General features: G+C 41.1%; 1 long non-coding RNA gene across 1 annotated transcript; it reads right to left on the reverse strand.

Moving 5' to 3' along the window:
* Positions 1-2,176: 2,176 nt before the first annotated feature.
* LOC139191606 (uncharacterized) lies at positions 2,177-3,451 on the reverse strand. The gene is made up of 3 exons (XR_011575702.1): positions 2,938-3,451; positions 2,757-2,854; positions 2,177-2,581 (listed from the first exon to the last, which is right to left on the reverse strand). It is a non-coding gene; the product is annotated as an uncharacterized lncRNA (long non-coding RNA).
* Between the last annotated feature and the right edge of the window lie 23,581 nt (positions 3,452-27,032).

Below are 27,032 nucleotides of genomic sequence, written 5' to 3' on the forward strand. Positions count from 1 at the left end.
CAGACGCCCTGGCTCGCCTCGCCTCAGCTGTGGAAGACAAGATTGGAAGAAAAATTCATGTCGAACTGTTGGCAACACCAAGCACCATGGCCGCAGAAGTATGCAACTTACAACAGGGGGATAGTTGGATCACCCCGATCTATAATTTCCTTGCTCATGGCACCCTCCCAAATGATAAAGTCAAGGGGGGTGTCATTCGATACAAGTCTACCCGCTACCTGATCATCAATGATCAACTCTATAAGCGAGGTTTTAGCCTGCCATACTTAAGGTGTCTTACGCCTGCCGAGGCGGAAATCGTCCTTCGGGAAATACATGAGGGAGTCTGTGGAGATCATGCTGGATCTCGGTCCCTAGCACACAAGACTTTTCGCCAAGGATATTACTGGCCAACACTCCACCAGGATGCCATCAAAGTATCCCGCTTATGTGACAAATGTCAACGATATGCGGCTATTCCTCATTCCCCTCCAGAGCCTCTTACTCCTATGATCAGCCCTTGGCCCTTCGCCCAGTGGGGACTTGATTTGATCGGCCCAATGCCGGCAGGGAAGGGCAAAGTCTGTTACGCAGTCGTTGCAGTGGACTACTTCACAAAGTGGGCCGAAGTAGAACCCTTGGCAACCATTACTGAGGCAAAGATAGAAGACTTCGTGTGGAAGAACATCCTTTGTAGATTCGGCATTCCCAATGCGATAGTCACTGACAATAGGCGACAGTTCGACAACAAGAAGTTCAGGTTGTTCTGCTCTAAGTTCAACATCAACTTATGCTTTGCCTCTCCAGCTCATCCCCAGTCTAATGGACAAGTTGAGGCCATCAACAAAATAATCAAGCGCACTTTGAAAACCAGCTTGGACAAAGCTAAAGGCTGTTGGCCAGAATTTGTACCCCAAGTTCTTTGGTCATATCGCACTTCATATCGGACTTCAACAGGAGAAACTCCATTCTCACTTGCCTTTGGCACAGAGGCGGTTGTCCCTGTTGAGCTCGAGCAAGCAACATTCCGAGTCCAGAACTACATTCAAAGTGAAAATGACAAACAACTCACCCTCAACTTGGATTTAGTCGAGGAACACAGAAACCAAGCTCACTTGAGGAATGTCGCCTACAAGCAGCGCATCTCCAACTATTATGACTCTAGGGTCAAGCCTCGCTCTTTCAAAATAGGAGACTGGGTCTTAAAGAAAAGATTACTCTGCGACAGAGTCCCGAGTGAAGGCACACTTAGTCCAAACTGGGATGGACCGTATGAAGTCATTGGCATCAGTCGCCCTGGCTCTTACACACTTAGAAGCTCCGATGGCAAGACCCTTGGCCATCCATGGAACGCTGATCACTTGAAGTACTACTACAAATAGACTCACGATGTACAAGTGTTGAGCTATAGCCGTTCGGCATCCTATGTAATGAAGGCCATTTGGCAATGAATTCACTAAAGAGGTAATTTAGCCAACTTGGCCCTCACTCTTTTACATTCCTAGCAATGGAACACTCAAGTGTTGAAACCTCAAAGCAGATATATCCAACACGAAACAAAATCTAAGTATGTGTCGACAAGACTATACAAAGAAAGGAACAACCAAACAATGGCTTATATCCAAACAATAGATCTATTCATACACAGCAAAAAAAAACTTCACTTAAAACAGCTTCACCAAAAAAAAAAAAGCTTCATCCAAAAAGTTTCACCCAGAAAGTTTCATCTACAAAGCTTCACCTACGTAGCTTCACCTAGAAAGCTTCACCATCAAAGCTTCACCTAGAAAGCTTCATCTACAAAGCTTCACCCAGAAAGCTTCATCTACAAAGCTTCACCATCAAAGCTTCACCCAGAAAGCTTCATCTACAAAGCTTCACCATCAAAGCTTCACCCAGAAAGCTTCATCTACAAAGCTTCACCATCAAAGCTTCACCCAGAAAGCTTCATCTACAAAGCTTCACCATCAAAGCTTCACCTCGAAAGCTTCATCTAGAAAGCTTCATCTACAAAGCTTCATCTACAAAGCTTCACCATCAAAGCTTCACCTAGAAAGCTTCATCTACAAAGCTTCACCTACAAAGCTTCAACACCAAAGCTTCACCTACAAAGCTTCAACACAAAACCCAAGATGCCCTTGAACTTGTACAAAAACACTTGGGTAAACATAAACATTTTTTGTTTTACACCCACAAGGGCCCAAAATTTTCCTTCTTATTTATTCACTTATATATGTTCCCAAACATATTATAATAGATCCAACAACAAGCCAAAGTCCCAAGTTTCATAATGGACAAAAGTACAAGCAATTCATCAATAATGAAGGTGCTACAAAAATTGGAATCTGCCCCAAAATAGAAATCCAACCCAAGAGACTTTTTCTCTCTCTCCCTCTTTCGCCTCCTTTCATCTATCAAATTTCTGCAACCTCTGCTCTTCTCCAATGGAGCTGAATTTTGGACACCCTATAGTTCTTGAGCATATGAACAACTTTCAAGAAGGAACCATTTCTGTTTGAGCGACGGAAATTAAAGTGTTGAAGCTCCAAACATGACAGTCGGATTCTTGCAGATTTCGAAGCTGCTGTGATGTTTCGAAGATCTGGAAATATTTAACCATTAGTTCATTCTGAATGTTTGATATGTTATGAAAGAGACGATGAGGAACAACTTCAATGAAGAAAGCATGCCGATCTGAACAATAGAAAATGGAGTTTCGAAGCTCACAACAAATCTGACGGGTTGACAGAAAAATAATAACCAGTCATTCATCATACCTGGATTTCTGGAGTTATACTGCTCCGAGGGATCTCAAATTTGGATATGTTGTAGTTAACAAGCTGAGGAACAACTTCAATGAAGAAAGCATGCTGATCTGAGCAAGAGAAAATAGAGTTTCAAAGCTCACAACAAATCTGACGGGTTGACAGACAAATGATAAACAGTCACTCATCATACCTGGATTTCTGGAGTTATACTGCTCAGAAGGACCTCAAATTTGGATATGTTGTAGTTCACAAGTTAAGGAACAACTTCGATGAAGAAAGTATGTTGATCTGAACAAGAGAAAATGGAGTTTCGAAGCTCACAACAAGTCTGACGGATTAACAGAACATTGATGAACAGTTACTCATCATACTTGAATTTCTGAAGTTGTACTACTCCGATGGATCTCAAATTTGGATATGTTGTAGTTCACAAGATAAGGAAAAACTTTCATGAAGACGACTTTGCAATCTGAGCTATAGAGAAAGGTGTTATCTTGCATCCACTCAGGCTGATTAGTGGAAACGAAAAGCAATTCCACCAAAGAAAAGATGAAAAAGAGAGAAAAGCTACTAATTGCACTTGATCTTGTCTAGTCAATAGCATGCAGCATCAAACACACAAAAGTTGGAAATATTTTTAGATAAAGCATATACGAATGTGTGACATCGAAACAAGGATTCGTTACTTTGACAAATTAGTAACACGCGAGACACCTCATTCGGCAACTCTCTTCGCCTGAAGACTTGGGGGACTCCCACCATATGCTACTGCACCTTGATACTCGGCAGTCTCACAACCACTCAGTGACTTGGATTTTTCAAGTCTCCAACCGAGAAGTTTTCCTCACTCGGGAAATTAAGGGAACACTACCTCAAACTACATGCTTCACTTACAAAGCTTCAACAATACAGGTTTCAACAAAAGCAAAAATTCAAAGAACTTTATGAAGAAGGCTTTGGTGTATTTAACACAATATGTTGAAATGAAGCAAAGCTTATTTATTAATATTTTCGATAAGCCACAAATATGTACATATACATGAGTCAAAATAAACAAACAAAAGGGAGCCTTCACAAAGGTTGCTTAGAGGAAGTCTCAGCAGTCGGTAGAGCCCCAGAAAGAGAAAGCACCGGAGGGTGGTTATCCGGAGCCTCAGTACTTGACAAAACCCCAGAAGGAGGAGGCATTGGAGGTTCATCATTTGAAGCTTCATTACCAGGCACAGCCCCAGAGGACGAAGGCAATAAATGCCTTTGGAACAAACCCACAAACCGCTGATGATCAAGTAAAACCTTACCATCAGATTCCTTCATCTGGTCAAGCTTCCTCTTCATGTTTGTAGCATAGTCATGGGCGAGCCGGTGCAACTGCTTATTCTCATGCTTGAGCCCTTTAATCTCCTGTTTGAGACTCATCACTTCAGCAGCCAATGATTCAACTTGGCGGGTTCTAGCAAATAGGCGTTGGGCCATATTAGACACAGAACCTGCACACTGAACACTAAGAGCCAGAGAGTCCTTAACAGCCAACTCATCAGACCGTTTGGAAAGTAGTCTGTTATCTTTGGGAGTGAGAAGGTTCCTGGCCACTACTGCAGCGGTCATATCATTCTTCATCACAGAATCCCCAACGGTAAGAGGACCAGTAGGGGATATGAAGGATGGGCGCCATATGTTGTCTGGAGAAGGCGTGGCTGTCTCTTCTCCAAGGTTCAAGTCAAAACGACGGTCGGAGGGTCCAGACATTTTCAAATGTGTTGAAGAAGGAAGAGGTCAGACAAATCAAGATCTTAGAAGTGCAAGAAATGAGCTTCTACTGGTAGAGATTCAAGTGTGCTGTGGAACTTAATGTCAGCCTCTATAAAAATCTGCACTCGACGGAGCTTCAGAAATCGAAGAGGCGTTTGCTTTCTCAAAAGCTGGGCTGCTCAGAGACCACGAGGGCCGATCTCAGAAATCGAAGAAGCACCTGCTTTTTCAGCCTCGTCAGCACCTGTCACATGCACAATCAGCTTTGCGGAAATTACGGGCACTCTGTCGAAGATTTCTGGTGAAGTAGAAAGCACGTGAATCTTACTGTTCAATCACCGCTCTCCATATGCACCATCAACTCCTCGGGTACCACATATAACTTTGTCAAAGATCTCTGACAAAGTTTAGGCACGAGAATTTCGAAGTTCCAGCTACCCTACTATTACCCATAAGGGTAAAGGAACAGCACCACTGCTTGACAACTGGAAAGTCCCTATGTGTGTCGACCTCCGTGTTTTGCGGCAAGACAGGTTGGCAAGAACGTCCAACCTTTACTCACATTCGAGAAAAGACTCCCAACATAATTACTTTCTAAAAAACCGGAGTAGCACCGCTTTCCGAATCTCGAGAGTCAGATCCTCGACGGGATTGCTTGTTCGAAAACCGAAGAGGCACAACTCTCAGAACTTCGAGAGCCAAATTTCCTTAGATAAAGCTTGTCTGTAATCTTCACACGTAACATCAGCTTTCCAGATACCACATACCACTTTTTCAAAGTGCTCTGACAAAATTAAAACACGTGAAGCTGGCAGCTCCCACTACATTGCTGTGACCAAGAAGGGTAAAGGAATAGCATTACTACTTGTTATTGGGAAATCCCTATATACATTGACCTCCCTCCTCAACGGACAGAAAAACCTGCAAAAATGCTCAACCCTTTCTCGCATTCGAAAAGGCACCCTCAACATAACCTCTCGAAATACTCAGCTTTATTTCCCCCCGATAATACCTCAGCAAATAAGCCACACCAAGAACAAGAGTATCTCATATCATCAGGGTCGAAAGCAAGAGTATCCCATATCATGCTTTCTCCCTGTCTTTGTCTTTGTCCTTGTCTACACCTGCAGGACAAGGAGAAAGAGAGCAGTCAGTCGGAACCTGAAATCAAACCTCCAATTTGGAACTGACTGCCTGGAGCCTTTGCCTGGTTGCTTACTTAGCATTGCTCTCGAGTACTCATCCTCAACTGCTGTCAAGGTCACGAATTCCACCGGCAAATACCTCATGACAGTTGATCAGATATTGGCTCTTTACACTGAAGCTGCCAAGCGTGGATGAGTCACTATGAAGGAATGTTCTGAAGGACCATTTAAATGCAAAGGTTGCACACCACTTCTGCCATGCAAAAGATTGAAGCAGAAGGTTCAACGGTGAGCTGAAACAGATCACTACAGCACGACACCTTTCCATACCACATTCATTATTCCGTCAACAGCAAAAGTATCCCATATCATCAAGGTCGAACGTACTCTAGATTTGATGGACTTGTTTTGACCCTCAAATTTTTGAGTCGGCCTTATACTCTGAAGGGCACCAGAAAACCCTCCAGCACAGTTCAAGAATAAGCCTGTGGAAAGTTACTTCTTCAAAAGCAAAAGTATCTCATATCATCTCTTATCCATTTGCTTCTCCTTATCCTCGCAGTTGAATGAGAGACAAGGAGAATGAGAACAATCAACCGGAAGCCGAAGTCAAACCTCTGATCCTGGGTTGCTTACTTGGAAGTTTGACTGCTTACCTTGTCTGTCACCTCTTTCGGCAGATCTCCTAGCTCGGCGACTTGGGGGACTCCTACTATAGGGTTTGTATCACACTTGACTAAGCCCGAAACTACAACTAAGCTTCAAGTGAAATTGATACATTACCTTGTGCGTCAACATCAGCTAAATACACCATTCCCGGATGGAAGAAAGGTACTTCCAGAGAAGGGCAGATGAAGATCAGACCACACTTCGGTACTTAGAAGTTTCGTGATTACTCAAGGGATTGGATCTTGCAAGTCCCCAACCGAGGAGTTTCCCTCACTCGGGAACTTAGGGGAGCACTGTTTGTACCATACTTGACCAATCCCGAAACTACCGAACACCGGCCAACGCTATACTGTCAAGGACCCAGAAGAGTTCCCCTCCGACCAGGAGGCCAATCACTACTCGACACGTGTCAAGATTAGAAGCCAATCAGAGCGCAGCACGTGTCGACATCAAGAACCAATCATAACATGACACATGTCAATGTGACAAAGCTACAAGTTTTTCTATAAATAGGGGTCATTCCCCCACAATATTGGCTAATGCCATTTGTGTTAAATCATTCACAAGAACTCACTAAATTGAGAGCTTGATCCTTTGTACTTGTGTAAGCCCTTCACTACTAATAAGAACTCCTCTACTCCGTGGACGTAGCCAATCTGGGTGAACCACGTACATCCTGTGTTTGCTTCTCTGTCTCTATTCATTTACGTACTTATCCTCACTAGTGACCGAAGCAACCAAGCGAAGGTCACAAAACCTGACACTTTCTGTTGTACCAAAGTCTTCGCTGATTTTGTGCATCAACATAGGTAACTTATTGTTCATATATTATTACATATATTTGACACATTTTATTATTATAAGATATGTACAAATAATAGGTAAATTAACTTCGAATCAAATAACCTTGCTTTATTTTGTAAGTAAATTAATTTTGAATCAAATAGCATTCCTTTGTTATGTAGGTATTTTATTTTGTATGTGACAACCCGTCCCTGAAATTATGTTTTTTATTTATTTAATTGAAGGAATTGACGAAAATGCCCTTAGAGGCAAGGACTTTGACTTTCGTTAATCATCGTCTAGAGAAGCGTATAACTTATTCTTTTAGTGTAATTGGGTAGTACTCGACGATACGAACGCGTGGGCATAAGTGGATTTGAGTTTGGAGCTAAAACGGGGATATTATGGAATTTGAAATGTAGGGGTATTTTGGTAAGTTCACAAATGGAGATATTTCTCCACTTTGGACATCACGATTGACACGTGGCACCCCATTTCTGGTGCCTTTTTGTTTCCCTTTCTGTGATCTCCCCCTTGAGAACTCTCTCGTCTCTCGTCTCTCATCTCTGTCAACTCTTCTTTTCTGCCCGTTTAACCCAAAACACCACCACTGGCTTTCTTCTTACCCTAGTGGTTAATTGCACTGGCAATGATTCCTCAAGGTTATGGATTCGAAGGTTGGTACTGGTGACGTCGATGATGATGAACTGATGACTAAATGTTTATTTTCAAGGGAAATGCTAAGGGACCTTTTCTCTCTATTCTCTGTGCACAACACTATGCAACCATGGTAAGTCTTGAAACCCTCAAATTCTTCACGTTTCGAAGTCTTTTTAGTGTTGGTAAACTTTAAATGGTGACTTGATGATGAACTAATGTAGGAAGCAACTTGGGAAATTTTTTCTAGATTTCTGGAAAACAAGACCCGTGGCCATTTGGGCATTTTCAGACTAAATTTCCAGCTAACTTCGATCTCCGTTGGGCTTCCTAAGGTATGACTCTCTTCTCTACATTTCTAGCTTCATTATGGCTTTTGAATAATCAAGTTTGGTTAAGTATCAAACTAGAAACTAGCTAGGGAAGTTGGGAAGAAATTCCAGTTTTCTAGAAATCTTGGACCCTTGGCCATTTGTCCACATTTAGACCACTTTTCCAGTGAGCTCTGTCCATGACATGACCCCAAGTGGGTATAGATCTATTCCATGCACTCCTAACTTTACTTAGGTTTTTGAATCACAGATGTTGGTTGAGAATCGAGCTTGAAATGAGCTCTGGAAGTCATACGTTTTGACATGCAAAATGCAGGTTTTCGCGAGGAGAAGAAGAAGAAGAAAAAAAAAAGAAAAAAAAGAAAAAAAAAAGGGAGTCCTTATATGAATTGATGATCCGACCGTTGGATCGTCACAAAACTTTACTAGGTTATTATTCGTAATGTTTGAGGAATGTAGGAACTTACAGATTGAGAATCCGACGTACAGATCTTCCTGAATTAGATTTGTAAGTTCATAAAATAAAACGTTAACAACCATTTGGTTTTGGCAATTAGCAGAGATCCGACCGTTGGATCGTTCCGAAATTTTAGTTTGTTATTCTAGAAACATAATGTGGATCTTTGGAATTTATGGATCAGAAATCTGATATGTGGATCTTCCGGATCGAGTTACGTAGGGTTGTGGACCCTATCGTCGATCTTTGACCAACGATTGACTTTTGGTCAATGGGTCTCAAATCATTCTAGATCGTCCTTAGGGATGTATTTTATGTAAGTTACGTGTTCTATTGATAAGGATTCTGAGATGTGGTTTGATAATTGTTTTAGGTGCCGATCGTAATTGACGTCTCGGTGTTTGTGCTAGGGAGTTGTAGTGTGGATTCCAGGTGAGTGGGCTTTTGGTTTTCTATATATATATACACACACACACACACGTATATATGCTTTACATTTTTCCTAGATTTTTTTTTAAATGAAATGTGATTAATGTGCCATGTCATACTTGTGTTATATTTTAGTATATGCATTAGTGTAGTTATGCATAACGTTGCATGATGTTGTGGAGGCCCATGTAAGCTACAAGTGAGTACATTATGATGTTGTACATTATGATGTTAGTGGTTGTGATGTATATGATTATGTCAAGATGCACTAGCTCATTATCCTGCACCCCGGTGTTAGTGCTCCCACCGTGGCTAGGGTACAATCCTTCACGTGATGTTCACCTCCCGCACCACATGCTCACCTTGGATCCAAATTTGGTGCACAATCCTGTCGTACATACCACATTAGGTGGTTCCGACTCGTAGGTGACCCACGATTATTCGCACAGCCTTCACGTCATCGTAGCACTTGAGCATACTTATTTACACCCAGCCTGTTGTATAGACCACATCAGGTGGTTCTGACTCGTGTGCAGGTTTAGAGCCATACATGTCACATTAGTTGACTCCAGATGGATTGATGAGCAATAGGTTCAGCCTTACCGGTCACATTAGGTGACACCGGCTGACATATCATTTTTACATTGATTTATATCACCTAGCTTACATATTTGCTGCTGAGATACTTGACATGTCATATTCTTGATTTTCCTGCTCTTCGGCATGATTTCATATACGTATATAAAATTATTTTATGGGATATTATACGGGTTTTACAATGAGGGGTTATTATATTTTTTTAAAGAGAAATGTTTTTCCAAAATTTTTGTTTTTGCTCACTCACGTTTTCTGTTTTGCACCCCTCCAGGTTTTAGCTGCTGAACGTTTGTATCGACGAGGATTCTAGGCAAATCTCAATATAGGTGGTTACCTCTGAGGGTATAATCCTTACCTATTCTATTGTATTTTACTTATGCTCTGACGTCACGTGTGGAATGAGTTTATACCCCAACACTCTTATATTTAGGCACTTTTAGGTTTAAATGCACTCACATTTTCCACATCACTACACTTTATGGTTTTGTCATCTTCCAGGTGTCGGCTAGCACAGCTAGATTCGAAGTCCTAGTGGACATTTCGGGTCGGGGTGTGTCATTGTATGTATCAATATCATATATATATATATATTTGACACATTTTATTATGTAGGTAAATTATTTTGGTTGTATTTTGCATATATTGGGTTTGTTATTATGTAGGTAAATTATTTTTCATGTATTTTACATATATTGGGTAATTTTGTTTTTTAAGCAATCTAACATTTTAAAAATTTAATAGTAGGTGCATTATTTGAATCAAATGTTTTTTTTTTGTAGGTCAATTATTTTGCATGAATTTTACATATATCAGGCACTTATATGTATATGTATATATATATATATGTATGTATATATGTGTATGTGAAATAATTTATTAAGATATAATTTTATCGACTTAATTAAGCATGTATAATAACATATATTAGACATGTTTTATGTTATTATATAATAGGAAATGAATTTATAACTGTTGATGCACAAAATCAGTGAGGACTTTGGTACAACAGAAAGTGTTAAGTTTGTGACCTTCGCTAGACTACTCTGGTCACTAGTATGGGTAAGTACGTAAATGGACATAAATAGGAAAGCAAACACAAGCTGTACATGGTTTACCCCAGATTGGCTACGTCCACGGAGTAGAGGAGTTCTCATTACACAAGTACATAGGTTCAAGCTCTCATTTAGTGAGTTCTAGTGAATGATTTAGTACAAATGACATTAGGAAATATTGTGAGAGAATGATCTCCTTTTATAGAAGAAAGTCTCTAACTTTGTTCTAACTTTGACACGTGTCGTGTTGTGATTGGCCTCTGATGTCGACACGTGTCGCGTTGTGATTAGCCTCTTGATTGAAGGGAAACTCTTGTGGATCCTTGACGTTATAACGTTGATTGGTGTTCAGTAGTTTTAGGATTGGTCAAGTATGGTATAAACAGTGCTCTCCTAAGTTCCCGAGTGAGGGAAACTCTTCGGTTGGGGACTTGCAAGATCTAAGCCGCTGAGTAATCATGAAACTTCTAAGTACCGAAGTGTGATATCATTTTCACTTGCCTTATTTGTCTCATAGGTAAATGTGGCATCTTTTTTGGAAGTACTTTTCCTCCATCCAGGGGTGGTATCTTTAATCGATGGAGATGCACAAGGTAATGTATCAATTTCACTTGAAGCTTACTTATAGTTTCGGGCTTGGTCAAGCGCGATACAAACCTTATAGTAGGAGTCCCTCAAGTCTTTGAGCGAGGAGATCTACCGAAAGAGGTGACAGACAAAGTAAGCAATCAGAGTTCCAAGCAGTCAGTCTCAGATCGAAAGTTTGATCTCGTGTTTCGGCTGATTGTTTTCATTATCCTTGTTCTGTAGACATCAACAAGGACAAAGAAAAGGACATGGAGAAGAGATGATATGAGATACTTTTGCTTTTGAAGAAGTAACTTTCCACATGCTTATTCTTGAACTAGGCTGGAAGGTTTTCTGGTTTCCTTTAGAGTATAAGGCTGACTCAAGAATTTGAGGGTCAAAACAAGTCCATCAAATCAAGAGTTCGTTCGACCTTGATGATATGGGATACTTTTGCTGTTGACAAAGTAGTGGATGTGGTATGGTAAGGCTTTCTCTTTGGCGACGGTGCCAGCGAAAGGTTGTTGAAGCTTTTTGAGCTCTTCGGATAGGGCAACAATGCCAGGCTTGGATTTGATTTAGACTCCTCTGTCTGGATTGTGCGGTTCTGCAGGAACGTGCTATAGTGATCTGTTCCAGCTCATTGTTGAACCTTTTGTTTCAATCTTTTGCGTCGCAGAAGTGGGGCGCAACCTTTGCATTTAAATGGTCATTCTGAGCATTACTCCTCATCGACTCATCCATGCGTGGCAGCTTCAATATAAAGCGTCAATATCGTATCAACTGTTCTGAGGTATTTGCAGAAGGAATTCATGACCTTAACAACAATTGATGATGAGTACTCAAGAGCAATGCTAGGTAAGCAACCAGGCAAAGGTTCCGGGTAATCAGTTCCAGATCGGAAGTTTGATTTCAAGTTTCGACTAATTGCGTTCTTTCTCTTTGTCTTGTAGGTAAGAGCAAGGGCAAAGGAAAAGACAGGAAAAAAACATGATATGGGATACTCTTGCTTTTGACCCTGATAATATGAGATACTCTTGCTCTTGTGTGGCTGGTTTGTAGAGGTATTATCAGGGGATAAGGAAGCTGAGTATTTTGAGAGGCTTCGTTGTGAGCGCTCTCTTGGATGCGAGGAATGGTTGAGCATTTTTGCAGGTCTGCCTGTCCATGGAGGATGGAGGTCGACATATATAGGAATTTCCCCAACAACAAGTAGTAATGCTGTTTCTTTACCCTTCTCGGTCATAGCAATGTAGTGGGAGCTGCAAGATTCACGTGTTTTAACTTTGTCAGAAATCTTTGACAAAGTGGTTCGTGGTACCTGGAAAGCTGGTGTTGCGTGTGAAGATTGAAGACAAATTTTATCCAAGGACATCTGGCTCTCGAAATTCGGAGAGCAGTGCCTTTTCAATTTTCGAATAAGAAGATATGGCTCTCGAAATGTGGAGAGCATTGCCCCTTCAATTTTTGAATAAGCAGATTTGTTGGATATCTGGCTCTCGAAATTTAGAGAGCATTGCCTTTTTTATTTTTGAACAAATAGACCTGTTGAAGGTGTATTCTTGGATATGAGGAAAAATTGGGCATTCTTGTGAGCATGCTTTGCCACGAAAGATGGAGGTTGACACATCTAGGGATTTGCCAATTAGCCAGTAGTGGTGATATTCCTTTACCCTTATGGGTAATAGTAGGGTAGCTGGAACTTCGAAATTCTCGTGCCTTAACTTTGTCAAAGTTCTTTGGCAAAGTTATCCTTGGTATCCGAGGAGCTGATGTCATGTGTGAAGATTGTTGATAAATTTTACTCAGGAAAATCTGCTTCTAGAAATTCGGAGAGTGTTGCCTATTTGATTGTTGAACAAACGACCATGTTGCCCTTTCTTTTATAGGGGCACCAATTGTGTTCAAGAAGTACGTTTATAGAGTTACTGCTTGTAGGAATTTCCCCTATTTTTGTATTTATGAGATTTATTGTACCTCATTTTTTCTTCATCTTTCTGAAAATGTCGACCCATCTGACTGTCGTTTGGACTTGAATGCTGTGGAAGAGGTACCTATGTCTCCTCATGACAACATATGGTGCCCATCATTCTTATCCCCTATTGGTCCCCTTAACATTGGGGACTCTGTGATGAAGAATGATATGACCGCTGCGGTGGTGGCCAGGAACCTTTTCACTCCCAGAGATAATAGACTACTTTCCAAACGGTCCGATGAGTTGGCTGTTAATGATTCTTTGCCTTTCAGTGTTTAGTGTGCAGGTTCTGTGTCTAATATAGCCCAACGCCTATTTGCTCGAACCCGCCAAGTTGAATCATTGGTGGCTGAAGTGATAAGTCTCAAACAGGAGATCAGAGGGCTCAAGCACGATAATAAATAGTTGCACAGGCTCGCACATGACTATGCTACAAGCATGAAGATTTTACTTGATCATCAGAGGTTTGTGGGTTTGTTCGAAAGGCATTTATTGCCTTCGTCTTCTGGGATTCTGCCCAGTACTGAGGCTCCGAATTATCACCTTTCGGTGCTTCCTCTTTCTGGGGCTTTACTGACTGCTGAGACTTCTCATGAGCAACCTTTGTGAACACTCCCTCTTGTTTGTTTATTTTGATTCATGTATATGTACATATCTGTAACTTATCGGAGATATCAATAAATAAGCTTTGCTTCATTTCAGCATATTGTGTTAAATACACTAAGGCATACTTCACTGAGTTCTTTGAATTGTTTTTTTGTTGAAGTTTGCATGTTGAAATAGTGCTCCCCTAATTTTCCGAGTGAGGAAAATTTCTCGGTTGGAGACTTGGAAAATCCAAGTCACTGAGTAGTCGCGGAACTTTTGAGTACCGAGGTGTAGTAGTATATGGTAGGAGTCCTCCAAGTCTTCGGGCGAAGAGTTGACGAAGGAGGTTTCTTGCTAGTAGTCAAGTTTCCAAACTACCAAAACTTCACCATTTTCTTTTCTAAGTGGTAGCCCAAAACTCTTCCTTCATATATATTTTTTTTATAAAGGTTGTTAGGCCCAAAGAAAAAAAGAAAGCCCTAGCCTTTTACACTTTTTTTTTTGAAATTGGTAACCAGGCCCGAAGTAGAAGGCCCAGCCTTTGACTAGGTTTTTCTGTGCCGTAACTGCACAGCAGGTCACCCCGTGCTTCCTCAGCCTGTCCATCCTCTATGCGTAACTCCCATTGTTCTCCTCTGTTACTCTTCAATATAACACCATCCTTTGTAGCTCAAATTGCAAAGTTATCTTAATGAAAGTTGTTCCTTAACTCGTGAACTACAACATATCCAAATTTGAGATCCATTGGAGCAGTACAAGTCCAGAAATTCAGGTATAATGAGTGACTATTCATTATTTGTCTGTCAACTCGTCAGGCCTGTTGTGAGCTTCGAAACTCCATTTTCTCTTGTTCAGATCAATATACTTTCTTCATCGAAGTTGTTCCTCATCATCTCTTCCATAACATGTCAAAAATTTAGAATGAACTAACGGTTAAATACTTCCAGATCTTCGAAACATCACAGCAGCTTTGAAATATGCAGGAATCTGACTGTCATGTTTGGAACTTCAACACTCTAATTTCCTTTGCTTAAACAGAAATAGTTCCTTCTTGAAAGCTGTTCATCTGCTCAAGAACTATAAGATGGCCAAAATTCAGCTCCACTGGGGAAGAAAGGAGATGGAAGAGGAAGAGAGAGAAAGAGGCTGCTTGGGTTGGATTTCTAGTCTGGGGGAGATTCCAGTTTTGTAGCACCTTCACTATTGGTGAATTTCTTGTACTTTTGTACACCATTAAATGTGGAACTTTGACTTGTTATTTATTCTATTATAATATGTTTGGAAACATTATAAGTAAATAAATAAGAAGGAAAATCTTGGGACCTTGTGGGTGTAATTTGTTTATTATAGGGACTTTGTGGAGGTAAAACAAAAAAATAATGTTTGCGTTTCTCCATGTGTTTTTGTACAAATTCAAGATAATCTTGGGTTTTGTGAACAAAATTTGTTTATTTGCAGCCATGGACGGAGGGAGGTAAGGCCCAGTGGGGGCATATGCCCTCTCTCATCCCTTTTTTTTGAATTACAAATTATTCAATTAATCATTCCCAATTTTTTTTTTTGCTTTGCAGATTATTCAATTAATCATATTAAAATAGTGAAAATACTCTTTTAGTTTTTAAATGCTCATCTGTCTTGTATATTTTTCTCATGCACTAATGTCTAAACCTTGTTGAGTTGCATGTATTTGGTTAATTAGTACAAATGAGCATTAAATTGTCAACAATTAAAGACAAAATTAGACAATACAGTAATAAAATTAGGCATTTTGTAATTAATTTTTTCAACGTTTGTAAAAGAACTAGCTTTATTTGTCCAAAAAAGGAGCTCAAATTTTCTAAAGTGCCCTCTCTTAGTTAAATTTTTGGCTTCGTCTCTGTTTGCAGCAATGTTTTGTGTTTGGAAAATAGTTTGATAGGTAAGGTTTATTGACTGTAGGTTTTTGATTGTAGGTTTTTGTTTGGGTATATAGCTTGAAAGGTTGAAGCTGTTTTTAAGATCTAAAACTTGATTTAGCTTCACATTATCTTGATCAAGAGTGTGTGAGGCTTTTACATGTTTTAGTCTTGTAGTTTTGTAGTGAAGCTTTGTAGGTGAAGCTTTGTGGTTGAAGCTTTGTAGGTGAAGCTTTGTAGGTGAAGCTTTGTGGTTGAAGCTTTGTAGGTGAAGCTTTGTATGTGAAGCTTTTTGGTTGAAGCTTTGTGATGAAACTTGGTAGGTGAAGCTTTGTGGTGAAGCTTATATGTTGAATCTTTTGTTGGCACCATAAATAGGTTTTGCTTCACACTGTTTTGATTAAGAGTGTGTGAAGCTTTGTGGTGAAGCTTATTTGTTGAAACTTTTGTTGGCACCATAAATTGGTTTTGCTTTACACTATCTTGATCAAGAGTGTGTGAAGCTTTTGAGAATTGTAGTTACCCTCCATTGATGAAGCTTTTGTTGGCACCATAAATTGATTTTGCTTCACACTATCTTGATCAAGAGTGTGAAGCTTTTGAGAATTGTGGTTGAATTCCTTTGATGAAGCTGCTGTGTTCACCTCCTCCCCCTTTTCTTTTCCTTTTTTTTTTGATTTGTTGATTTGTTTTTTGGAGGGGGAGTGGGGGAGTTGTAAGTTTGAAATTTGAAAACTCCCTAGCTTGTGTGGAAGTTTGAAGACTTCCCTGTGATGCAACAAGTTTTACCTCTTTCTCTTCTGTTGACTGTGCAAGATGACAAGTTGATTTGGTATCCCTCTTCTTCTGAGAATTTTTTATTCTCATCGGGTTATGAGGTTCTTCGTAGTAAACACGACGACTGTTCTTGAGCTAAGGTTATATGAAGATATTTCATCCCCCATCTGCTTTCTATTTTGGTTTGAAGGCCTTGCCTTTTCATGTTAAGCTTTATACACATGATGCACTTCGGTGTTGAGGTGTTTGTTTGGCTTCTATTTGCCATTAATGTAAAGAATATGCTGTAAGTTTATGAGTATGAATTATGAAAGGAATCAGTTGTAGTGTTTAAGATTGATATGGAAAAGTCTTAGACAAAAGCTATATCTTATTTGGTTCCCTTGTGGAATAAGTTGTTGGATTTATCTAATATAAATCAACCTTTAAATGGTCTGTAATAGGAATGTAATATTGGAGAATAATGTTAATTATGATTTGATCTCTTAAAGATATCAATCCTATATAAGATGTCTTATATTAGAAATAGGATTGATGGAATCCTTAATTGAATATGAATATGATACTTGACTTGAAGGCTAAGAAAGTGAGTTTAGGTTTCCTTTATGGATGGAAACCCTAACTTTTAGCCTGTATATAACACCGGTCCCTATAAGCCCTAGAACACAACATAATACTTTCCATAGAGTAGTTGTATTCGGCTAGGAGTTTATAGAAGATCTTGGTGTTGCTTTGCCCTTTCTCTTTCCTTGCTCGAGTACCATGATTACAACGGGAATCAGGTTTGTCGCTCCTTTTTTTGTGTTTTAATTGTATAACCCTATAAGGCTAACATAAATAATGTAAGATCCTGAGTAATCCTTATGGGATTAACACTCGGTATTGGAACTCGTTTATGATTGGTATGATTGTGTATCAATTGTGGAGTTTGAATCCTAAGTCTATTATGATAGGGAATGGTAAAAGGAGTACTATATAAGGCTTATGTCACTGCTCTTGCGATATACGGTTCATAGTATTCCAAGTGCTATTGTTCAGAAGAACTAGTGTGTTTTGCTAAAGAGGAGAAGACTGCAAGCTTTAGAAGTCGCAATGGCTTCTTTATCTGGTTCAAATTCTGTAGGTAAGTGCTCGATCTTTTCTCATATTTAAGTTCTTTTCTGGGTTGAGTGAAGTTGTGATTTGATTGGTTATATCCATGTTCTTTAGATTGATAAGTTGTTCAAAATTATTCTTACATGTGGTATCAGAACCTAGGATTCTAACCATTAAGTTTAATCCTTCATGAAACCATTGAATATAGGGTTATAAGAATTCAAATGTAAGTAAAACGATGTCGTTTTTATAAAGGTTGATATTTAACATTTTTGACCGTTACAAATCTGGGAAAGTTGTTCCGCTTGTGTTCTTCGAAATGGGTTTTCCTTCTGGTTTTCTCTTTTCTTGTTCCATACCGCGATTATAATCTTGATGTCGAGCAATAAGTCTTTCGATTATGATCTTGATGTCGAGCAATAAGTCTTTCAAACTGCATAATAAAGGTATGAATTTTGATTTGCTTCACACCTGAGTTTTCAATATTAAATTTTATTTTGCATATAGTCATGCTAAAAGAAAACTTGTGTTCGTGGCAGGAATTTCCGTGGGGGATGCTTCCTGGCCGACGAGCACACAGCTCCCCGAGAGGTCGGCACCGGTTGATGCTTTATGTCGGGCTTCTGTTTTACTGGCGGGCTTGTCGGGCAAAGCCTGTCGGGCAAGGCTTGTCTGGCAAGGCTGAAAGAGAATGACAGAGTTAACTTTGAAAGGTGCCTTTGTGGGGCCTTAGGTGTAGGCCTTGAGGCTCACAATCAAGATTAACTTTTAAGTGCTCAGGCGTGCCACTGCCATCTTCAGCATGACAGATGTAGAACGGATGTTTGAGTTTTAATTATATATATTCGAGAGACTATGTTAGTTATTGACATGTGTTTTTGTGGGGCCTTAGGTGTAGGCCTTGAGGTTTCCCATAAATAACTAACTTAGTACTCGAACACATAGGTTCCTTTTCTTGGTTATATGAGTCTTATAACCATCATACTTCTGAGTACCTGAGCCCAAAGAGCAGAATGAATCCAAATAGGTGCCTTTGTGGGGCCTTGAATAGGCCTTGAAGCTTCCCATAAGAACTCATTCTATACTCAATGTTCTCGCCCGAGAAATAGGATAAATCCAAATAGGTGCCTTTGTGGGGCCTTGAATAGGCCTTGAGGCTTCCCATCAGAATTCATCCCGTACTCGAACGTTATATGGTAATCATAATATAACAAAAATAAAACTAAGTGACAGGTCGATTACTTGCGCCTCAAGTAACTTCGGACTTCTTGTTATTAAAGCTTGTCGTGGATGGGTTAAGTCCACATCAGGTTCTTTTTTATGCCTTGAGGCCAAGGACTTTTTAGAATGATCAAATCTTATATTCCCGAGGGCTTAGAACTTAGATCTGGCTTGAACTGTGAAGACATATTCAAATCGGATTCAAGCGCTGAGAGAGAGTCATTTTAATAGCCATATTACTAGAAATAACTTGGATACAACTTGTAGTATACAACATATTGCTAGAATAATGAATGAAAAGACAAAAACAAAGAGGGTCGGGCAAGGGTTAACCTTGTCAGGCAAGGTTGATCGTCTTGCAACTTCCTATCTTTATGGTTTATCAGAAGATTTGAAAGCTTAGAACAGGGGTTGAGAGGTGAGTTTACAGAAAGAAATCGATACTACAGCAAGAGTTGAACAGGGTAGCAGAGCTATTACAATAAGGTTTATCCCGAAAGGGATGAAGGCTTGGGCTGACTACAACTTCGTTTTAAAGGCAAATCTGGCTTTAAGCAGAATTTGTGCTTGTATTTGTTTGTTTGAGTGTCATTGACTCTGACTTCTCTTTCTCCTTTTATAGACACCTTGGCTTGGCCTCCTGTAGCAATAATCTTGCCCGTATGCAGTTTGAAGGATAGTGACTCATCAGCTATTTACTTGTACTGCCACCATAAAGTACTTTTGGGCTGATTAGCTGGCTGGTCTATACCACTTGGCCCTTAGGTAGGTGAGCAAGTGGTGCAAATGATATACACCTAGTCGGGAAATGCCTTTTTTGCCTTCTGGACTTGGGCTGTGATTCGGGCTTCTCCTTCTCTTTTTGGGCCAACTCCCTTCTAAGCCCAAAGTTTAAGTTTTAACCCAAACAGTGCCCCTTTCAATCAATATTCAGACTGGAATTCCAGGCGCCAATATTGATTGAATATCCGCATGCTTGTATACCCACTCTTGGAACTTGTGTTTTTGAGACAATATGCTTACGACCTTGCGTCTCTTGCTCTTCTCACGACCTTTGGGTTATCCTCTGAGGTTTCTATAAATTCAGGCTTGATTTTGCTTTTGTTCAGCCAACAAACTTCCTCCAGCCTTTGCTTCAATTAACCCAGAGTACTTTTACCTTCTTAGTTTTCTCCCCAAGACTGAGAAATGAGCTCTTCAAGATTCAAATGGGGTTTCCTAAAGCTCCATTTTCGTGAGAAAAAGAGTTTTCATCAGATAACCACAATCCCCAACACCCTTGGTCAGGCACCCCGCTATCTCCAACACCCTTGGTCAGGCAGTTCCCTCATGAAGACTTGCCTTCCCGCTCGCCGCCATGATAAGTCAGGCTTCACCATCATACATGGTGACGACTCTACCTGAGGATCCTCTACCAAGCGCATCTTGGCCGCACAACCCGATCACTTAATCGGATTCTATCTATGAAGACATCAGAAAACCAGCTGAGACACCATTGCACCTGGAAGGAGTCGAACGTAGCACATCGGAATTGAATTTGAATTTGTTGTAAATTTCACCAATTTGTCGAAATGAAATAAACATCATCTTTAACAATCTTATGTCTTTTTGTCCTCTTGAATGACTGATGAATATACACTGCACTTTTAGCGTTCCGAAACCTGCTTTATTTTGCATCTTCTTCAATATAACAATCTCTAACATCCCATAATGTTGGACAATACTTTTTCAAGAATTTAACATTAATGGGATGTTTGAGCCAATTCCCTTCGAGGTCCGCCAAGTAATATCCCCTTTTGTCTAATACTTGACTAATAATGAAAGGACCTTCCCATGTCGGGCTCCATTTTCCAAAGCCCCTAAGTTGAGCTCCTAGAGGAAGGACTGTCTTCCACACCAAATCTCCTTCTTTGAAAGACTTTGCTTTCACCCTTTTGTTATAAGCTCGGGCAACAGCTCTCTTCCCTTCCTGAATCTGGTTCAGGGCTTCAATTCGCTAAGTCTTCAATCCCTTGACACATGGCTTCGATGTACTCTTCGCTGTGTAACCCAAACTGATTTTGAATTTTGACAGAACTTACATTGATCTCCATGGGAAACACTGCATCTTGCCCGAAAGTTAAAGCATAAGGAGTTGTCCCTGTTCCTGCCCTCTTGGAAGTTCTGTATGCCCACAAAGTATTCCCCAGCTTTTCATGCCATTTTTCCGGACTATCTATCACCATTCTTTTGATAATGTTTACCAAAATTTTGATACTGGATTCTGCCTGGCCATTTGACTGCGGGTAGTAAGGACCGGACTGGATCATCTTTATTTTATATTTGCTTGCAAATTCTTCAACTTCTTTTGAAATAAAAGATGGCCCTCGATCCGTCACTATGGTTTCGGGCACCCTGATTCTATGCAGAATCTTGGTCTCAATAAATTTTTTGACTGCAGCTGAGGTTATGGACTTTACAACCGAGGCCTCCACCCATTTGGTAAAGTAATCCGTTGCTACGATGATGAAAGTGTGCCCCTTGCTAGAAGCCGGGTAAATCTACCCGATGAAGTCTATTGCCCATCCTCTGAAGGGCCAAGGCTTGACTATTGGATTTAAAGGCACAGAGGGTACATGTTGGAAATGACCGTGCCTTTGACATTCCTCACACCCTCAGGCATAGGACTTGCAATCTTTTTCCATGTCGGGCCAAAAATAACCATACCGCCTAAGTAACCACCTCATCTTCGTTCCCGCCTGATGTGCTCCACATACTCCTTCATGTACTTTGACCATCACTCTCATGGATTCCTCTTGGCCTAAGCATTTCAATAATAATCCGTCTGGAGTCTTCCTTAGCAGGTCTTTCGCCCATAAGACATACTTAGTTGCTTGTTGTCTATTCTTCTTGCTGGTGGGTGAAGAAGGATCTTTCAAATGATGGATGATGGGCGACCTCCAATCTTCTATCTTAGTTTCTAGAACCATTACATCCAGGCTGAATCCCCTTTCCAGGATAGAAGGAAGATTTCTCCTTTGAATCTCGACATCCACCCCATATCTTATTTCCTGTATTGGCATGCCTGAGGCTAATTGCGCCATCTCGTTAGCTGCTAGGTTGGCTCCCTTGGGAACATGACTCACTGATATCTCAGAATCCCAATAACTCAGCAATTGTGTGGCCACCAAGTAATACCTGGCAATGGTGATATGTCTGCACTTGAACTCCCCATTTAGCTGGTTTATTACCAATTCTGAATCACCAAACACCTCAACTTCCATTGCCCCCAGATCCATCAAGATTTCCAAACCAATTATTAAGGCCTCATACTCTGCCCGATTATTGGTATTCCCTTGATAATCCAAGAGAAATGAGTAATAATGATAAATCCCTTGAGGGTTGATAATCACAATCCCAGCTCCTGAAGCCTTCTGAGTATAAGAACTATCAAAATACAGCTTCCAAGGAGTAATCCACAGACCAGCCACTCTTCTTATCTCCTGCTGAATCCATTCCTCTTTGCCCGAGATCTCTTTGCCTGGCGGGATCCAAACATTAGTAACTTCTAGGGTTCCTGGTATATTGATTATCTCATATCGATATTCTTGATGCTCCGCTAAGAAGTCAGCAATTGCTTGGCCTTTTACTGCCCTTTGGGGGACATACTGAAAGCTGAATTCTGATAATGCTAGAATCCACTTCCCAATCCTTCCTGTTAACATTGGCTTTGACAACATGTACTTTATCACTTCTGTCTTGGCGATGATGTGCACGTGACAAGGTAACATGTAATGCCTCAGCTTATTGGCAGTAAAATACAGAGCTAAGCACAATTTCCCTACTGGGGAATACCTTGTTTCTACCTTGGTCAAAATTCTACTGAGGTAGTACACTGCATGCTCTTTCCCGCCTTCATTATTCTGAGCTAGCAAACTCCCAATTGATTTATCTGAAGCGGAGATATATAGCTTTAAGGGTTTTCCCCTCTGAGGTGGTACCAACACTGGTGGAGAAGTCAAATAAGCTTTGATATTATCAAAAGCCTCTTGGTGCGGTGGTCCCCACTCGAAATTCTCCTTATCCTTCAGTCTTAATAAAGGAGTCAGTGGCTAGATCTTGCCTGCTAGATTGGCAATGAATCTTCTTAATAAATTAATTTTGCCCAGCAGCCTCTGGAGTTGCACTTTGTTGGTGGGTGAAAGCGACTCCATTATTGCCCGTGCTTTATTCTTGTCCACTTCTACCCCTCTTTGATGAACCAGGAATCCTAAGAAATTGCCCGTTCTCACTCCAAACGCACACTTCTTTAGATTCATCTTCAATTTGTGGATCCTCATTCTTGTTAATGCCTGCCTGAGGTCTATCAGATGCTGCTCCTCCGTCTTGGATTTCACCACGATGTCATCAATATACACCTCCATATTATGGCCAATCAGATCATGAAAGATGGCATTCATCGCCTTTTGGTAGGTTGCACCAGTATTCTTGAGCCCGAAGGGCATGACCAGATATTCATATGCCCCCACATGCCCAGGGCACCTAAAAGCTGTTTTATGTATATCCTCTGGGGCCATCTTTATCTGATTATACCTGGCATTTCCATCCATAAAAGATAAGACTTTATGTTTTGCTACTGCATCTATGGATAGATCTGCCATGGGCATGAGATACTCATCTTTAGGTGTAGCGCCATTAATATTTCTGTAATCAACACAACATCGTACTGCTTTTGTTACGGCTTTTAAAACGGGTACAATGTTGGCTAACCACTCCACATATTTGGCTGGCCTGATAAATCCGGCTTTTACAAGCCTCTCAATCTCTTCTTTGACCTTTTCTTCTATCTCCTTCGACATCTTTCGTGGTGCTTGCTTAACCGGCTTATATCCTTCCTTGATGGGCATTCTGTGTTCCACAAAGGTTGCATCTAAACCCGGCATCTCAATGTAATGTCAGCCAAAACAATCTCTGAATTCTTACAAGAGACAGATAATTTGTGTCCGATCCTCACTCTCCAATAAACCACTGATTTGTATTGGTCTTGGATCCTCCTTTGTTCCTAGCTCAATAACTTCCAAAGGATCCTGGACCTCTGGTGGTGGCTTATCAGGTTTTGCACACAAAAATTCGACTAGCTCCGGGCTCCCGGGCAAGTCGTTTGGCTCATCTAGGTCATATATACACTCGGCCATTCGAATGGCCATTTCCAATTCTTCTTGACAAGATTCCTCGTTGCTTTCATCCTGGCTAGTTGAAGCTCCTATCTGCCATTCTTGCTCTTCTCTGTCTAAGAGCTCATCTTCTTGTCTTCTTCCTTTCCCATACACCAACAGTCGTTTAATCAGGGATCTGACTTCCATTACCTGATCTTTCCTTTTTTGTTCTATCATTGATGGTGTAGGGGTGTTGGGACGATACAAGGTCTATCTCACTCCTCTCTAGTAAGGAGCATTCCTTGTTCTAGAAGCTTTTGGGCTGTCACTTTGGTAGGGCGGCCGTTCTCATCTGCTCCCAAACATTTCAAGATTCCTACGTTGGGATTGTAGAAACTTGCTTCCGCTACATTGGCTGTGGGAAGAAATGGCCGTGATTCGGCCTCTACCATCTCCCAAAAACCTGGCCTTTCTGCGCTTGCTTCATGATACACAGCCACTTGTTGATGTAGGGTGAAGGATATAGCAAGACTTTGATGGATCCAATCTCTTCCAAGTAAGGCTCCATAGGTGGAGGTGCAGTTTACCACAAAGAACGCCAGCATGATCTGTTTAGACCCTAGATTTACTTCTAAAGGCAATATCCCAAGAGTATTGGTGATAGCGCCTGAGAAACTAGAAACTGTAAGGTCTGTAGGAATAAGATCCTCTATGCCTCTCCCCTACCTTTTCATTTGCTTGGCCGGTAGTACATTAACAGCTGCCCCTCTATCAACCAAAATCCTTTTGAAGGGCACCCCCTCCAAATGAGCTGTTGCATATATGAGTTTCAGATGATTGGCAAGTGAAATGTTCGGGCAGCTGAACACCATCTTGTCTGTATAGATCCTTAAAAGACCCTATTTGGATGCTTCAGATGATGCAGCTTTTCTCGACTCTCCTTCTTCCACTATCTTCACGTTAACATGAGCCATCATTGGCTCAGTTGTTACGTAATCTCCTTCCATGGCGGCGGGCTGATTTGGTTGGGCAACAAACATGGCAGATAGCACATACACCATGTTTATATGAAAGTTGCTAGGTTCTGGCAATTCTTTTTTTTTGCTCCCAATTTGGTCCATGAACTCATCCAACCATGCTATAGCATCTGGTGGAAGCAGTGGTCCTAGTGCCCCCTCTAGTTGATTCACACCTGAACATGGTGTTTGTTTTGGAACTTCCCCGAGGGGATTCTCTAATGATAGAGAATGTTGTTTTCTCTCAGGTGAAACAGTTCCAAAGCAAATAGGCTGCTCTGCCTTCCATCCGGGAGTTGGCACCATAACCATATCTTCTTGAGCTCTCCTCAAGATTCTATATTTCCCAGGGTGTAGGCTTTGTGGCACATGATTTCCTTCGCCTTCAGTCTTGCTATTCGCCTTTTCCACCTCATTTTTACTTTTCCAGCGGAGCTGACTGCTCCCCCCAGATGACATTTTCTCCAACTTTTGATTTTTGGATGCTTCCGACGTCGCTGGGGTTTTCAAGGAATTCATGTAGGCTTTGTGTTGCCTCTGAACCCTTCTGACCATGAAGGCTCCCATTTGCTTAACGGGCTGTCCATTCTTCCCGACCACATACCATTTTCGCCCGAGGCGGGCAGGATTATCTTTTGTGACAGGGTTTGCTATCCTGTCATTCTTCCTGACCTCTCTTCCCATATGGCTGTACTGAGAGTGCCCTACACATTTCTCATTCGGCTTCTTGGCATCTTTATCCTTTGCCTCCTCAGAAACTTCATGGTTACGAAATATCTCTGATAAAACCCTTGGTTGGGAATCGCCTCCTAACCGCTGAAAGATACTTCGGGAGGTATCCCTTCCTGCAGTCCGCCGAGCTTTCTCTTGTGCCTTTTTTCTCTTTTGTTCTTCATTCCTCCTGATCAGTTGATGATCTATGAGGGCTCCCGTGGGCGGTATTTCGAGTTCACACTCGCATTGGCACTTACTGCACAACACCATTCCTTTGATTATGGCGGCTCTTGGATATTCGGGCAAGTTAACCACCCCTTTTATGGGTTTGTCAACTAGTCATCTTTCTTCTCTTGTGACATTCTCTTTCCCCTTCTCTGCCCAGGCCATACTAATCATATTTATAGGGGCCTCTGAGAAGGGATCCGTATGTTTATCCGTCACCGCAGCTTCTTCTAGTTGATTGGTTTTAAGCCCCCTCTTCTCCCTATCATCTTTCTCCCCAAGGTGAGGTAAAGATATATGAATAGGTGGTCTTAGAACTAGATCATCTTATTTTCTGGAGCATGTTGAGGCGTTCTCCAGTCTTTGTAGCATGTACAACAAAGCAGTTTGTAAATCTTCTGATCCTTTTGACATACTTCTTTGATCAAAGTAATCCCACCGGGCGTGCCAAAACTATGTTCGTGGCAGGAATTTCTGTGGGGGATGCTTCCTGGCCAACGAGCACACAGCTCCCCGAGAGGTCGGCGCCGGTTAATGCTTTCTGTCGGGCTTCTACTTTACTGGCGGGCTTGTCGGGCAAGGATGAAAGAGAAGGACAGTGTTAACTTTGAAATGTGCCTTTGTGGGGCCTTAGGTGTAGACCTTGAGGCTCACAATCAAGATTAACTTTTAAGTGCTCAGGCGTGCCACTACCATCTTCAGCATGGCAGATGTAGAACGGATGTTTGAGTTTTAATTATATATATTCGAGAGACTATGTTAGTTATTGACAGGTGCCTTTGTGGGGCCTTAGGTGTAGGCCTTGAGGCTTCCCATAAATAACTAACTTAGTACTCGAACACATAGGTTCATTTTCTTGGTTATATGAGTCTTATAACCATCATACTTCTGATTACCTGAGCCCAAAGAGCAGAATGAATCCAAATAGGTGCCTTTGTGGGGCCTCGAATAGGCCTTGAGGCTTCCCATAAGAACTCATTCTATACTCAATGTTCTCGCCCAAGAAATAGGATGAATCCAAATAGGTGCCTTTGTGGGGCCTTGAATAGGCTTTGAGGCTTCCCGTCAGAATTCATCCCGTACTCGAACATTATATGGTAATCATAATATAACAAAAATAAAACTAAGTGACAGGTCGATTACTTGCGCCTCAAGTAACTTCGGACTTCTTGTTATCAAAGCTTGTCGTGGATGGGTTAAGTCCACA

Source organism: Malus domestica, chromosome 14 (assembly GCF_042453785.1).
Source record: "Malus domestica chromosome 14, GDT2T_hap1".
NCBI classification, from domain to species: domain Eukaryota; kingdom Viridiplantae; phylum Streptophyta; class Magnoliopsida; order Rosales; family Rosaceae; genus Malus; species Malus domestica.